The sequence below is a fragment of the Elephantulus edwardii genome, unplaced genomic scaffold (assembly GCF_000299155.1).
Source record: "Elephantulus edwardii isolate Elephantulus edwardi_28Jun2011 unplaced genomic scaffold, EleEdw1.0 scaffold00298, whole genome shotgun sequence".
Lineage (NCBI taxonomy): Eukaryota > Metazoa > Chordata > Mammalia > Macroscelidea > Macroscelididae > Elephantulus > Elephantulus edwardii.
The window spans coordinates 1,613,184-1,629,378 of NW_006400048.1; the positions used below are offsets into that span (position 1 = coordinate 1,613,184).

The following is a 16,195-nucleotide window of genomic DNA, read 5'->3' on the forward strand; positions in this document are numbered from 1 at the left end:
AACATCAGCTTGCTTGGCTCCAAAATAAACCTTCTTGGCACAAGCAGTCAGGAAATCAAAAGATGAATTGCACTGGGAAAGTTTGCTGACAGGGACTTCCCTAGAGTATTGAAGAGCAACTATACTGGAGACTAAGGTGTGCCTGATCCAGGCCATGGTCTTCACAATTATTTGCTATGCGTCAGAGAGCTGGACAATGACTAAGGATGAAAGAAGGAAAATCAATGCCTTTGAGTTGTGGGGCTGGAGAAGAGTGTTAAACATACTGTAGACTTCCAGGAAAACAAACATATCCATCCTAGAGAAGGATTTTTTTTAATTGAAACTTTAATGAAAGTTATGGAGACTTTGGATTCATTCATTGTTGCACATTCTCCTCCCTGCCCACCCCTCCCCCCAGTTTGCTTTTCTCTTCTTGTTGTTGTTATGTGCCGTCAAGTCATTTGCGACTCATAGCGACCCTATGTACAACAGCCCTAAACCCTGCTCTATCCTGTGCCAATCTCATTGCCTCTGACACACCCATCCCGATTACCCGAGTCACTGAATCAATCCACCTCATAAAGGGTCTTCCCCTCCTGCGCGTCCCTCTACTCTATCCAGCATGATGTTCCTCTCCAAAGACCTGTCTCTCCTTGCAACATGTCCAAAGTATGTCAGAAGAAGCCCCAGAATCTTTGCCTCCAAGCATTAGCCTGGTTTAAACCCTCTCTAGGATGAATCTGTTTGTTTTCTTGGCAGTTCATGGTACAGAAAGATTTTTATTTTTGTTTTTTTTTTAAAAAAAAGCTTTTCTCTTAGAAAAGAAAAAAAAAATTCTTTCATTGTTATACAATCCCCTCATCCAGTCCACTTTACTATGCAGCTCTTATTCTGGACTCTTGTCATGAAAATAATACCTAATCATATATTCCTTTTAAACAGTTCTCTCCCTCATCTGTTTAATGCAGTATACATTATTTATCCCATTTTTCCATAGTTTCCCCCAACCCTGATGTCAGTCCTGTTTTACAATAGTGGCATTACTCAGTATTTGTCCTGTTATGACTCAGATATTTCACTCAGCATAATGTCCTCCAGGATCAACCACTTTGCATAATATTTCATGCGTTTGTTGTTTTTCAATGCAGCATAGTATTCCATTGTATTAATATACCACAGCTTCTCTATCCATTCATTTGTTGAGGCACTTGGGTTGTTTCCAACTCTTTGCTATTGTGAACAAAGCCACAATAACATGGGTGTGCATGTATCTGATTGGGTGGCAGCTCTGGTTTCTTTAGGGTTTATTCCTATTAGTGGAATTGCTGGGTGAAATGGTATTTTTATTTGCAACTTTTTGAGAAAACACCATACTGCCTTCCATAGTGGTTGCACCATTTTACACTCCCACCAACAGTGAATAAGCGTCCCAGTTCTCCACAACCTCTCCAGCATTTGTTGCTTGCTGCTCTGTTGAATTTTCCTTTTGCTACTGGGGTGAGATGATATCTCATAGTTATTTTGATTTGCATCTCTCTTAGAGCTAGGAATTTGAACCTTTCATCAAGTGTTTGTTTACCATCTGAATATCATCTTTGGTGAAGTGTCTGTTCATATCCTGCGCCCATTTTGCAATTGGGTTGTTTACATTTATCTTGTTGTGGTGCTTGAGTATTCTATAAATTCTAGATATAAGTCTCTTATCAGACATGTTATCACCAAATATTTTTCCCAGTCTGTGGCTTCCCTTCTTACCCTATTGGAGAAGATTTGGGATGTGCATAGGGATTTGATTCTTAGACAGTCCCATTCATCTATTTTATTCTCTCCTGGTTATAGGTTTTTCGGGGTGCTTATAAGACTGCTAATGTTGTGGATTAGGGCTTCTAGAGTTCTTCTAAGCTTTTCTGTAATGAAGTTTATAGTCCTTGGTTTTAGTCCTGGGTACATAATCCGCTTTGAGTTGAGTTTTGTGTTTGATGTGAGGTGTGGGTCTTGCTTGAGTTTTCTGCAGGTAGTTTTCCAATTTTGCCAGCACCATTTGTTAAAAAGACTGTTGTTTCCCCATTTAACTGATTTCATCTCTTGATCAAAAATCAGTTGACCACAGGTAGAAGCGCTGATTTCTGGGCTCTCAATTCTATTCCATTGATCTATGTGTCTGTCATTGTTCTAGGACCATGCTGTCTTGACCACCATGGCAGTGTAGTAGGATTTGAAAACAGGGAGTGAAATACCTCCTACCTTGTTTCTCTTTTTAAGTAGTGCTTTGCTTATGTGGGGCCTTTTTCCATTCCACATGAAATTAGAGATTATTATTTGTACTGGGATTGCATTGAATGTGTAAATTGCCTTTCGTAGTATTGTCATTTTCACAATATTGAGTCCTCCTATCCAAGAGCAAGGTATATTCTTCCATTTCTCCAGGTATTTATTTGTTTCTTATAATAATGTTTCATCATTTTCTTTGAATAAATCCTTTGTGCTTCTAGTTGGGTTTACTCCCAAGTATTTAATCTTATGATTAGCTATTGTGATGGGCATTGTTTTTCTTATCTCCAGTTCTGTATTTCCTCTGTCACTGTAAAAAAATCAAATTGATTTTTGTATGTTGATCTTGTATCCTGCCACTTTGCTGAATTGGTTAACTATGTCCAGTAGTTTTCTTGCTGAGTGTTTAGGGTTTTCTAAGTATACTATCATATCATCTGCATAAAGAGATAATTTTACCTCCTTTTTTGCCAATTTGGATACATCTTATTTCCTTCTCTTGTCTTATTGCTATCACTAAGATTTCCAATACAATATTAAATAGGAGAGGTTGCCGCGAACCAGCTGAGGGAAGGGGAAAGCCAAGGATGAAGGACACAGAGAGGCTAAGACTGATGGTCAGTAGCAGCATTTATTCTTGAAATTCAGTGTTATATTCTTTTGCAGTGAACAGAAAAACCGCTCAGCCTCAAGGCCAACAACAAACGTTTTGATATCCCCGCCACTTGCAAGATTGCTTACTTTATTATCAGCTGCAAGCAAGGCCATCTGAACAGAGTCATTAGGGAGGGACATACTATTCTGTACATCCTTGCTTGGCCTTGGGGTTTAAAGAACGGTTAAACTTGTTCTTGCTCCCCTTCAAACATCTGCACATTTGAACCTGGCATAAAATGGCTACTTGCTTAAAATGGCTGCAGTATGGCTCACTTTTTAACACTCTACTTCCTTGAGTTGTTTTCTGTCAAGCAGATACTATAGCCAAGATGGAGTTAGTCTTGCTGGTCTTTTGGTACAGGGCTAATCTTGCTTTACAAGTTAGCCAGGCTCCAACAAGAGGTGATAGTGGGCATCCTTGCCTAGGTTCTGTTCTCAGAGGGAAAGCCTTTTCTCCCTCCATTGAGAACAGTGTTGACTCTCAGGTTTGTATATATACTTTTTACTATGTTGAGCAAATTCCCCTCTAATCATATTTTGTTGAGTGTTTTAATCAGGAAAGGGTGTTGGATTTTTGTCAAAGGCCTTTTCTACATCAATTGATAAGAGTAAACATAAGAATAAAACAAAGTATCTTCTGAAACCACAATGCTACAAAATTCTTGGGTTTTGCTTTGTCTATGTGATGAATACACTGATTCTTTTTCTTATGTTGAGCCATCCTTGCATACCTGTTATGAATCCCACTTGGTCATGGTGAAATATTTTCTTGATGTATCATTGGACTTTATAGGACAGGGTTTTATTCAGTATTTTTGCATCTACGTTCATGAGAGATATTGTTTTCTATTTTGGTGGTTTCTTTACCTGGCTTTCATGTCAAGGATATGTTTGCTTCATAGAATGAGTCTGGGAGAATTCCATCATTTTCTATTTTCTAAAATAGTTTATTTGGAATCAGTGACAGTTCTCTGAATGTTTGATAAAATTCACTTGTAAAACCATCTGGTCCTGGGCTTTTTTTTTTAGCTGGAACTTGTTTTATTGCCTGTACAATTTCTTCTTTTGTAATGAGTCTGTTCAGGTGTCAATTTTGGTTTGTGTCAGTTTAGGTAGGTTGAGAATTTCTAAGTATTTGTCCATTTCCTCTAGGGATAATATTTGTTTGAGTATAGTTTTTCATACTATCCCATTGTTAGCCTTTTTAGTTTAGTTATTTCTGCTGTGACATTGCCCATTTAATATTATTTCAGATTTTTTTGTGTCTTTTCCTTCTCTTTCTTTGTTAGTTTTGCTAGTGATTTGTCAGTTTTATTCACATTTTCAAAAACCAACTCCCAGTTTTGTTGATAGTTTCAATTGTTTTTCTGTTTTCTATATCATTTGTTTCTTTCAGAATTTTTATAATTTCAGGGTTTTTTAGAGGGTATCAGGTTTTCTTGCTGTTCTTTTTCAATTCGTTGGAGATGTTGGGTTAGAGAGTCAATGGTCATCTTTTCCTGCCTTTTGATGTGTTTGCTTATTGCTATAAATTACTGATTACTGTTTTGGCTCTTTCTCAGAGGTTTTGTAAATTGTATTTTAATTATCATTTGTTCCAAGAAACATTTTAATTTCATTTTTTATTTCTTCTGGTACCCAGGCATGTTCAAGCAAGGTGTGGATCAGCTTCAAAATGTCTGGGGTTTTATTTCATCCTTTATCCTCTTGTTATTAATTGCTAATTTTGTAGCATTGTGGTTTGAGAAGATACTTTTTTTTTTACTCCTGTGTTTTTTTTTCATTTACTGATGCTTGCCTTGTGACCTAAAATTTGACCTATTCTGGAGAACATTACATGCACATTGAAGAAGAAAGTATACTGTGCTTTTTAAGGTGCATTAGCCTATAAATATCTATGAGATTGAGTTGATTTATTGTGTGGTTAAATTCTTTAGCATCTTTGTTGAGTCTCTTTCTGGTAGTTTTATCTTTTCTTGGGAGTAGTGTATTGAAGTCTCCAACTACTATAGTGGTGTTGTTTATTTCCTTTTCCAAAGCTGTTAATGTTTGCTTCAAGTATTTTGCACCTTTATCATTTGGTGTATGTTGTTGTTATGTGCCATCAAGAAGCTTGCGACTCATAGTGACCCTATGTACAACAACCCTAAACCCTGCTCTATCCCTCGCCAATCTTGTTGTGTTTGCTTGTTCTATCGACCCTTTAAGCATTATGTAATGGCTTTCCTTGTCCTTTGTAATGGTTTTTGCATTGACATTTACTTTATCAGAGATTAATATCACTACTCCTGTTTCTTTTTGGTTGACATTTGCTTGGTTTATTTTCCCCCCACCACCACCTTTTTATTATTAGTTTTTCTTTATCTTCCCTCTTCAAGTATGTTTCTTGTAGTCAGCATATTGGCAGATTTGGGGTTTTTATCCAATCTGCTACTCTTTTTCTCTTCAGTGATTCATTTAAACCATTCACATTAAGTGTGATTATTGAGAGGCAAGGTTTTTTTTCTATCATTTTGTTGAGTCCTTTTTGATGTTGTTGCTAGTTACTTTCGTCCATCCTGCTTTCTATGGCACCTCTGTAAGAAAGACATCTCTCAGTGTTTCCTGTAATGTTGGTCTTGTTTTTACAAACTCTTAAGGTTCTGTTTATCTGAGAATATCTTGATCTCTCCTTAATATTTGATTGACAATTTTACTGCGTACAGTATACTTGGTTGACAGTAGTGTTCTTTGAGTGTTCAATATATGTCCTTCCACTGCCTTCTTGCTCACATGGTTTCTGCTGAGAAATCAGCATTTACTTTTATTTGCTCTCCCTTAAATGTTACTCTTTGTTTCTCCCCCACTGCTTTCTGAATTTTCTCCTTATCTTTGGTTCAGGTAAATTTGACTATGATATGCGGTGGTGTTTTTTCTTTTGGTATTTATTCTATATGGTGCTCACTCAGCTTCTTGAATATATATTCTATCATGCCTTTGAGCTGTGGTGCTGGAAAAGAGTATTGAATATTTCATGAACTGCTAGGAGAGCGAATAAGTTCGTCATGTAAAGGATGATGTCAGGCTGCTCCTTGGAGGCAAGGATCCCAAAGCTTCATCTGACATATTTTGGACATGTTCCTTGGAGAGGAACATCATGCTTGGGAGTGTAGAGGGACAGCACAGGAGAGAAAGACCCTTGATGAGACTGATTGATTGATTGATTGATTGATTGATTGATTTAGTCACTGGGTCATGAGGATAGGTGTGTGGGAGACAATAAGATCACCAAGGGATAGAACAGGGCTTAAAGCTGTTGCATATAGGGTCGCTATGAGTTGTAGGAGACTCAATGACACATAACAACAACAAGAACAAGAACAACATCAACAACATTCTTAATTATGCCTGGAACATTTTCTTCTAGTAATTCTTCCACAACTTTTTAGATGCCTTTACTTGCTTCTTCCTGTTCTGGGATTCCGACAATGCACATGTTATTTCTCTTGAGGTGTCCCACATTATTCTTAGGTTTTCTTCTTTTTCCTTCCTTTTTGATTTTGTTTTTTGCTCTAGCAGATCAGTGATGCCAATTCTATCTTCTATTTCACTGGTTCTGTGTTCCATCTCCTCAACTCTGTTTTGTGTCCCTCCATCATTTTTCCAGCATCTGAAACATTGGACCTCATATTTTGGATTATGGTTTCTTATTTTTTCCAAAGCCTCTAGTTCCTCATTTGTTTTATCTGCATTGTTTTAGGTTTATTTATTTTTTTTAAGCTCCTCTTGGTTTTTGCATGGAAACAGCACAGGGAGCTCTGTGCCCTCCATGCAACAACGTCTTGCAGGATGCCAATGCCTTCACCCTCGAAGCCCTGCAAGAGATTTCCCCCTAACACCATGGTGACACCTCACAAGAAGAGCATGCTGGGAAATGGAAACTATGACGTGAAAGTCATCATGGCGGCACATCAGACCAAAGGCTATGAAGCCATTTGGTGAGACAAGCACAGGGATGTGGGTGTCATTGCTCTCACCAATGTCATGGGCTTCATCATGAATCTAACCTCCAGCCTATGCTGGGGTCCCTTGATGTTGCCTCTCAAAAGGCAACACTGGATCTGTGTTCGAGAGGTAGAAGGTGCCTACTACAACCTTGACTCCAAACTCAAGACACCTGAGTGGATTGGAGGCAAGCGCGAGCTCAGGAGATTTCGAAAACATCACGTGGGAAGAAAGAACTGTCAACTCCTGCTGGTGGTACCAGAAGAGGTGGAGGCCCATCAGAGCTGGAGGGTGATGTGTGACAGTTCAGCCCACCCTTCCCCTCACCCCACCCCCTTAAGCCTCTGTGATGTGCTGTGGCCTGCACAGTGGGTCTGCCCTTGCCACTTCCCCAAACAGCTCAGCAAGTTTCCCCTCTCAGAGTTGACAGTGCAATAGTACAGACGCATGGACTGTTTAGAAGAACCATCACCAGCGTTTTTGGTGCTGGGAAAGGAAGCCAGGAGCTCCGTGCTTAGGGCAAACCAGCAAAGACCCTTGGTATTAAGGCAAAGGTGGTATCTAGGTTATGTGTGTGTCCCTGTCGTCCTGTCCCTCCCTCCCCGGTGAGGACCTGATACAGGTTCTGCTGGGGTTGATTGATTATTGTTCTTTCAGCTTCAAGGGAGTGGAGCTGGCTCCAAGGGAGATGGTACCTCCATTTCCCCTTTCCTGGCCAACCAGGGGGTCTGAAGACACAGAACTTGGAAAGGTCATGTGACCAACTAGAAGGAGTGTGGGGTCTCTCAGGAAACTATCTCTAAAACACTAGTGACAGTACAGAATGTGGTCTTCAACCCTTAATGTCACCCCCACCTTTTCATCCCTTCATGGGACCCCATGTTCGGGAGTGGTTTATGGCCATACTTGGAGATTTAGAATGAAAAATTATCATTAGATAATTTAGAATATTAATTCTAAGCCAGGTGATTTAATTCAGCAATATCCTTACGGGGTGAGATGGCTACCTATGTGGACACAGCAAAAGTCAGACTGGCAGGCCTGGGTGGCTCATGTCCAATAGCTCGCTCGGGTTTTGTTCCTACCATTTCACTACATTGACTATAAAGGTAAAAAGTAAGGCCTAAAAGCAGTGTATCCACTTGATCAAACCAGAAGAAATGCCAGTGTCTGCCTTCGAGAGCAGATGCCACTTTTGGGCAGAGTTGCAGAACAGTCTTGTGAAGGTCACCTTTCTGGGTTTAAGAGCAGCCAGAAGTGGTGGAAGCTTTAAGCTCAGGCTGGCCATTGCAGTGGCATGCAGAACAGAGCTCTCAAGCTGGAAGGCTGTGTGTGTTAGAAGACCAGGGCCTGGTCTGTCATCTTTCTGTAATTTCCTTTACAGATCTGAGAACTCACCTAGCCCCTATCTCTCTAAATTGTAGGCCACTTTGGAAAACAAGAGGGGAAACAAGTATCATATCGCATTGTGTCACCAGTGGTGTGGTTGCCTCAGGTAGAGAGGACCTGTTCAGTCCTCACAGTTCCGTAGTCTTGCCTGGTCTGGAGGCTGCCCCACTGCCAGACTCCTTCTCAGCAGCAGGGCTGGCCTGGGGCATACACGTCAAGCCTGAGCAAGCATGGTGGACACAGCTGAGGCTTCCTCCCGGCTAGGCCTGGATTGCATGTTTACACCAGCACTTTCTGCAGACATTCTCTTCAATCCACTGAGGCCGTTTTTTATGCTGAGTACCAGAAGCCCCTAGGCAGCTCCTGCATCCTGTCCTCCCTGTATCTGGACCCTTTTCTACACCAGACCTGCTGGGCACTGCAGGGAGCTCTTTACCCCACCCCTCACCTCTGCACAATGAAATTCCAGCCAGCACCAGCCAGAAGTTACAGAAGTTACACAAGCAGGACTTCGGGTCCCTTGGCACTGTCATGATAGAAAGCCATTTCCTGGACGAGGAAGAACGTCCTCTACATAGATCTGTGTGGGCCTGTGTAAACACTTCAGAGGAGTCCCAGCCCTTAGAGCCAGCGGGCTTCTCAAAGATGCGTAAACATTTTAGGGCTGGTTTCCCTGTTCATATTCAATTTTGGTGCTTAGAACAGGGACCTATGCTGATGCCCAAGGACAAGAAGCCCCACTTCCTGTAAGGAAGGGAGCAAGCCTGACCCTGATGCCCAAGAAGGGGCAAGCCTAGGCTTTTTGTTTTTCTTGCTTTCTATTCCTCCTTTTTGTTGTTGGCCTTGTACTGGGTTTGTTTACAAAAGATATTATTTTGTTTAACCAAACATTAAAAATGAAAACATAAAAAAAAACCCAACTTGGCAAGATGTTACATGAGCTTTATAAAGAGCTCATCAAAAAGAAGATGTGATTCCTGTTTCAGGTTGATCACTACGTAATTTAATCTTGTTAGTTTTAAAATCATTACAGTCTGAAGAGGAGGTGTTTGAAAAACTTGAAGACAAAACCTCTTCAGAAGAAGGTGATAGAGAATCTGATACAAAGGAGAATGAATTTTCTCTACCTCCACACTGGGGAAATGAGCAAAAAAAATCAAGGATTATAGTCCTTATGAGGAACGATGTAAACAAGTTTTAGAACTTTCTAGTAAAATAGACAAATTGGATTTTTATAATGAAATCCATTACCAAAATAAAAATAAAGCTTCATCAGCAGCAACAGTTCCAGATTCTATGTTATTTAATGATATGAATCATGCTCTGTTTGGTGTAACCACTTTTAACAAGCCTTTTAACAGCTATGTCTATGGCCTTGCAATAGGCAAAACAAGATAATTTATCTAGTTGGGGCAAAGTGGCTTCTGCATTTCCAGTAACAGTTCAGGATATGCCTCCTAATCAAGATTTTCTCTAAGGGTATTAATTGTATCAACATCAGGCATTATCTTATAAGACTATTAAAGAATCAAAGCAAGCCATAGTTTCTTATGGTATGCATTCTACCTATATAAGGGACATATTACAAGGATTAGCTACAGAATTTAGATTATGTCCTTATGATTGGGAGTCCATGGTCAGGACAGTTTTGGAATCTGGGGCTATTTACAGTATAAAACTTGGTGGGCTGATGAAGCTACAAATCCTCCTCTTTTAAAAAAAAACACGCAGTTCTAATTTTCTTTCTACTTTTGATTTAGAACTAAAACCTAGAGTCCTAGGGTGTCCCAAACCAATCAATAGTTCTTTGGCAATCTTAGAGTAAGTAACAGGACTGGCATGTTAATTAGACACAGAAAAGGACAGGGTTCTGACCTGTTGCTGAGTGGTAGTCCACTCAACATCACATACTGACAATAAAGATACTGAAGTAGGAAAACAGCTCAATTATTAAGCCTTGTCTTTAAAAAATTCTGTTTAGTAAACACAAAATAGAGATGAGCAGAAATGTCCTAAGAAAAGTCAAAGAACATTCTCTTTTTCAGTCACACAAAACCCTTATCACATGAAAATCATTTATTGAGTGTAAACAGTAAGAAGGTATTATGCAAAAATGTGCTATTTTCAGCAAAAATTATAACAGATTACTACTAACCAACTGTAATCTTATTGTAGTGGCAAAACTCCCGCCCCAAAAGATTATTTAGAATAAGAAAGCATAAATATCAAGAATGATGTTTATAGCTATGTAAACAAAATACTCAATCACTCTCCGCTCTTTAATTTTTATACACCGCCTGTGGACTGAAGGTATTATCAATTACACTGGGAAAAACAAAGAAACACCATTCTTCAATGAAGTAATTCTGGGCACAAAACTGAATACATAAAAAGGAAAATTGTGATGAAGATTTGGAGAAAGATTCATTTTACCCCACACTAGGTAGTTCAGTCAAAAGGCAGCTATAAAAATAGGCATCATCATCAATCACAAGCTATGTAGAACTATAAAATCCAGTTAAGGGTGAAGCAAGCCTGGATTTGCAGAGTGCTGTAAGCCCACTGGTAGACGCATTTCAAAGATCATTTAGTATGGTTGCTCTCCACCAAGCAGAGAGGATTCTAGAAAGGGTGAGGTTCCCCCACCGACCGCAGGGCTGGGCCGGCCTGTGGTCACATCTGGTCCCGCAGGCGGGCCAGTCTCTGGGACAGCTCATCCTGCTCAGCAGAGGCCACGCTCGTACCCACCGAGCCCACCCGGCCCTGGGGGCAGGAGGTCGAGGCCGGCCTCATCAGCCATCTCCTGGAGCAGCAAATCCACTTGGTTCTGGGAGTAGTCAGCGTCGTCGTGCTGCTCATAGTGTCTTCCATCTGCTGCGTCTGCACGTCCAGCGTCTCAAACTGGTGCTCGAATTTGTCCATCAGGGCAGAAATCTTCTCCAGATTCATTGTTTTCAACGTCGCGTCCATGGACTTAACCACGCCGGCCATCGACTTGGTAACCTTCCCCATCGTCACGGCCGTCTGGACTCTGGCAGCCACTGCATCCACGCGCGCACTCATCCTCAGGAAATTCACCCCCTGGTTCTTCTGGCGGATGGCATTTTCGGCGTGTATCCGCGCCACTTCCATGTTGCCCTTCTGAATGGCCTTTTTAATCTTGAACTTCTCAGCCTTTTCCTCTTTATCTCAGTTCTTGGCACTCCTGCTCAGTTCCTTGGCCGCAAACTTGAGGTTGAACAAGTGTTTTTCCACGTTGGCCATGGCATGGGCTGTGGCTAGGGATGAACTCTGCAAGAGGAAGGAGAATGAGGACGGTCCGCTCCCGGCCGCTGTTCCTTTCCAAATCCTCCTCTTAATGTTACTGCTGATCAAGTTTGGGGAGAGGTCAATGGCTTGGAGTGCAAGCTCAGTTACAATATGATGCTGCTGTGCTTCTACAAGTAAGATTTTGCTGCATACAAGCATGGGATAAAGTAGAAATTTCAAAAAGGGGAGCTCAATCCTTTATCAAACAACACAATCAGAAAGTGAAAAAAGTAGTTTCTGGTGTTCTGGGTTCGTGGGTTGCAGAAGGCAGAGGTTCACGAGAGATGATTGACTGTGAAGTTACAGCTCTGTCAAGCAAACAGCACCCGTTTAGGGCGGAATCTCATATTTATTGTAAAACTAATGTTACTAAAAATAGCACAGGGGAAAAGCATGTGCAGGTATGTACATTCACATTTTTCAGGGTTCTGAAATACAGAAAATATTTTGGCTTGAAGCAAGTTTTCTTTGACTGCTCAAGACTTGTGTTCTCTCACTATATTTTGACTGAAGAACGCAATGGTTAATTAAGTCTGATAAAGTACTGTGGACTTGAAGTGTTCCAGGGGATGTGCCGAGACTCTATGCAGCCCCAGCATTCCATCCCTGGAAACATTGCATAGCCTCCAGTGCTTAACTCAGAGTGCTTAACCCTTTAGGGGTAAATGGCTCAAAGAGTGCTGATGTAGAGCAGTTCCTGAAACAAGAGCCGCATTCAGCCCTGATTTTCTTAAGGGTCCCTCGCGTTCAAAAGCCTCAGGTGTTCCTGGAACATTTCCTTGTACAGCAGACTCCTTATTGCCTTAACCCTTCAGGGATCTTTCAGAAAAATATACTGATTTTCTATCTAGATTAAACAATGTTATTAAGAGAACAATATCTCAACCTGAGGTTCATTAGCCTTTGCTAAAAACTTTAGCATATGAAAATGCTAATTCAGAATGTCAAAAGGCTATACACCATTAAAGGCTTAAAATGCTCCCCTAGATGAATATATACGTCCTTATATGGATATGGGAACTAGTTCTTATCAAGCCAATCTATTAGCAGACACTTTAAAAGGAACTTTACATTTGTTTCAAAGCAAATGTTACAATTGTGGACAATTAGGACATTTAAAAAGCTATTTCTGTAAAGAAAATGCGGAGAGTGGGAATGTAAAGAAAAAAATTCATGCCTTCAGGGCTTTGTAGGAAATGTGGAAAAGGATATTATTGAACTAAGGAATGTAGATCTATATTTGACAAACAGGGCAACGAGATTGAATTGGAAAACTACAAAGGGGGCCCGTCAGCTTGGAGCCCTACATGAAACAATGAAATTTGCCAGGAGTATCCTGTGAACAAAAGCAATCCAGCTGTGAACAGTAACAGTATGTCTCAGACTTATTTCATGCCCCCTCAGGAAGTGCCACATTAGATACAGCTCTTCTTGAAAACATCACTATTACAAGAGAATTGGGAGTTTATAAGGTACAAACTAGTGGTTATGAACTGATTTAAAAAATACTGTCAGATTAATTAATTCTTGGAAGAAGTAGTTTAACTAGTAAGGGTATCTTTGTTCATCTGGGAAGTATTGATTCTGATTATGAGGGAGAAGTAATTATAATGATGTCTACGAGATAATCTCAGAATTTTCTAAAGGGTCAAAGAATCACTCAATTATTGTTGTTATCAAATATTAAGCAAAAGGCTGCTCCTGTGCAAAGACAAGGAGGTTTGGTAGTACAGGATCAAATATTTATTGGAATACCATTATTAATGATGAGAGATCACAAATGATTGTTGCAATTGAAGGACATAAATTATAAGGCTTAGTTGATACCGGGACTGATGTTTCAATCATAGCTGCTCATCATTGGCCCACAGAATTAACATTAAACGATGTATCTGTTACTTTTACTGGAATTGGTATTATGACTAGAGTCAAACAAAGTGAACATATTTTGGAATGTGAAGGACCAAAAGGTCAAAAGGCTAAATTGCAACCTTTTGTAGCTGATATTGCAATTAACCTATGGGGCAGAGATTTATTGTCATGGTGGGGAGAAACATTACAAATTCCCACTATCTCAACTCAGGCAAAATATTTTATGTTGAATATGAATTATATTCCAGGAAAAGGGTCGCGAAAAAGAAACAAGGAGTTGTTCATTTTCAAGAACCTAAATCTACTCGCTCAAGGAAAGGATTAGGATACCCAAATTTATGATGAGGGCCACTGTTTCTCTTTATGCTCTACCCTTATCTTGGATAACAAAAACCAATTTGGGTGGAGACTAGAAAGAAATTAGATGTTTTGGAACAATTAATTCAAGAACAATATCTAACAGGTAATATTGAAAAAGCCACTAGTCCTTGGAACTCTCCAGTGTTTGTAATAAAGAAGAAATAAGGTAAATGAAGAATGTTTATTATTAGTGATGTAATTCACCCCATGGGTGCTTTACAACCTGGACTGTCTTTCCTTTCTATGATACCTGAGGGATGGCCAATTGTTGTTATTGATCTTAAAGATGGGCTGTTTTTTTTTTACTATTCCACTGCAACCTAAAGATAGAGGAAAAAAATTGCTTTTACCATTCCTGTTATTAATAATTATAAACCTGCTAAAAGGTATGAGTCAAGAGTATTGCTTTTGGGAATGTTGAACAGCCTAACTATACATCAATACTTTGTACATCAGCCATTAGAAATTTTAAGAAAACTATTTTCTCAATCTTTAATTATTCATTATATGGATGATATATTGGGGTTTTTCTTGCTCTGATCCAAACACATTGCAATCTTTATATAATAAGGCTACAGACACTCTTCAGGAATATGGATTGCAAATAACAACTGAGAAAATATAAACAACTGAAACTTATAAATATTTAGGATCCCTGTTAGAAAGATCTAAAATTATTCCTCAAAAAATACAAATACAAAGAGACACTTTGCATATATTAAATGATTTTCAAAAACTATTGTTTGTTGTTGTTGTCATGTGCCATCGAGTCACTTGCGACTCATAGTGACCCTATGTACAACAGCCCAAAACCCTGCTCTATCCTGTGCCAATCGCATTGCCTCTGACACACCCATCCCGATTACCCCAGTCACCGAATCAATCCATCTAATAGAGGGTCTTCCCCTCCTGGGCCGTCCCTCCAACCTCCCAAGCATGATGTCCGTCTCCAAGGACCAGTCCCTCCTGGCAACATGTCCAAAGTATGTCAGACGAAGCCCCAGAATCCTTGTCTCCAAGGAGTAGCCTGGTTTAACCCTCTCTAGGATGAATATGTTTGTTTTCTTGGAAGTCCATAGTACCTTCAATACTCTTCTCCAGTACCACAGCTCAAAGGCATCAATTTGAACTTTCAAAAACTATTAGGCTATATTAATTGGTTACAACCTAGTCTAGATATTTATAAATATCAATTACAAAATTTATTTAACATCTTAGAAGGTTCTTCAGATATTCAAAGTCCTAGAGTGTTAATTCTTGAAGACTAAAAAGAATTAAAAGTTATAGAACAAGAGACATGAAGCTCAATTCGATCTCATAGATTTAAATAAACTTGTAAAATTTATTACTATACATTAATTATACTCCTCCACTGGAATAGTATATCCAGAAAATAAAATCATAGAATGGTTATTTTTGGGAAATAAATTTAGTAAAAATTAGTTACATATATTGAAAAAAAAATGTGATCTTATCCTTGAAGGTCGGCTGAGACTACGTCAACTAATGGCTGCTGACACAGAGAAAATTTTAGGTATAGTCCCATTCACATCTTTGCAGATAAATAATTTATGAAAAATATCAGATTATTGGCAGGACACTTTTGCAAACTGTATAGGAAAGATCTCTGATTCTTATCCCTAGATAAATGATATGATTTATAAAATGGACTAATTGGACACTAACAACTAAAGTAAAAGTTTATCTTTGCAAGCAGATACTTATTATATGGGTGCAAATAAGATAGGTTATGCAGGCCTTGAACACTAATGAGTGAAAACCTGACGAGTTGTGGGAGGATATCAAGGGTATCATCCAGGAAGAGTGCAAACGGTCATTACAAAGACAGAAGAGGAAAAGAAGATCAAAATGGATGTCAAAAGAGACTTTGAAAATTGCACTGGAGCGTAGAGAAGCTAAAGGACAAGGAAGAATTGAAGATACTAAAGAATTGGATAGAAGATTTCAAAGGGCAGCACGCAATGTTGCTGTTGTTGTTGTTGTTATGTGCCGTCGAGTCGTTTGCGACTCATAGCCACCCTATGTACAACAGCCCTAAACCCTGCTCTATCCTGTGCCAATTTCATTGCCTCTGAAAAACCCATCCCAAGTACCCCAGTCACTGAATCAATCCACCTCATAGAGGGTCTTCCCCTCATGTGCTGCCCCCTACCCTACCAAGCATCATGTCTCTCTCCAAGGACCTGTCTCTCCTTATAACACATCCAAAGTATGGCAGACGAAGCCCCAGAATCCTTGTCTCCAAGGAGTAGCCTGGTTTAACCCTCTCCAGGATGGATCTGTTTGTTTTCTTGGAAGTCCATGGTGCATTCAATACTCTTCTCCAACATCACAGCTCAAAGGCATCAAT

General features: G+C 39.7%; 2 pseudogenes; one reads left to right on the plus strand and one right to left on the minus strand.

Moving 5' to 3' along the window:
• The first annotated feature begins 2,840 nt into the window (after positions 1–2,840).
• LOC102863219 lies at positions 2,841–9,033 on the plus strand (annotated as a pseudogene).
• A 1,923-nt stretch (positions 9,034–10,956) lies between these two features.
• LOC102856301 lies at positions 10,957–11,547 on the minus strand (annotated as a pseudogene).
• Positions 11,548–16,195: the final 4,648 nt, after the last annotated feature.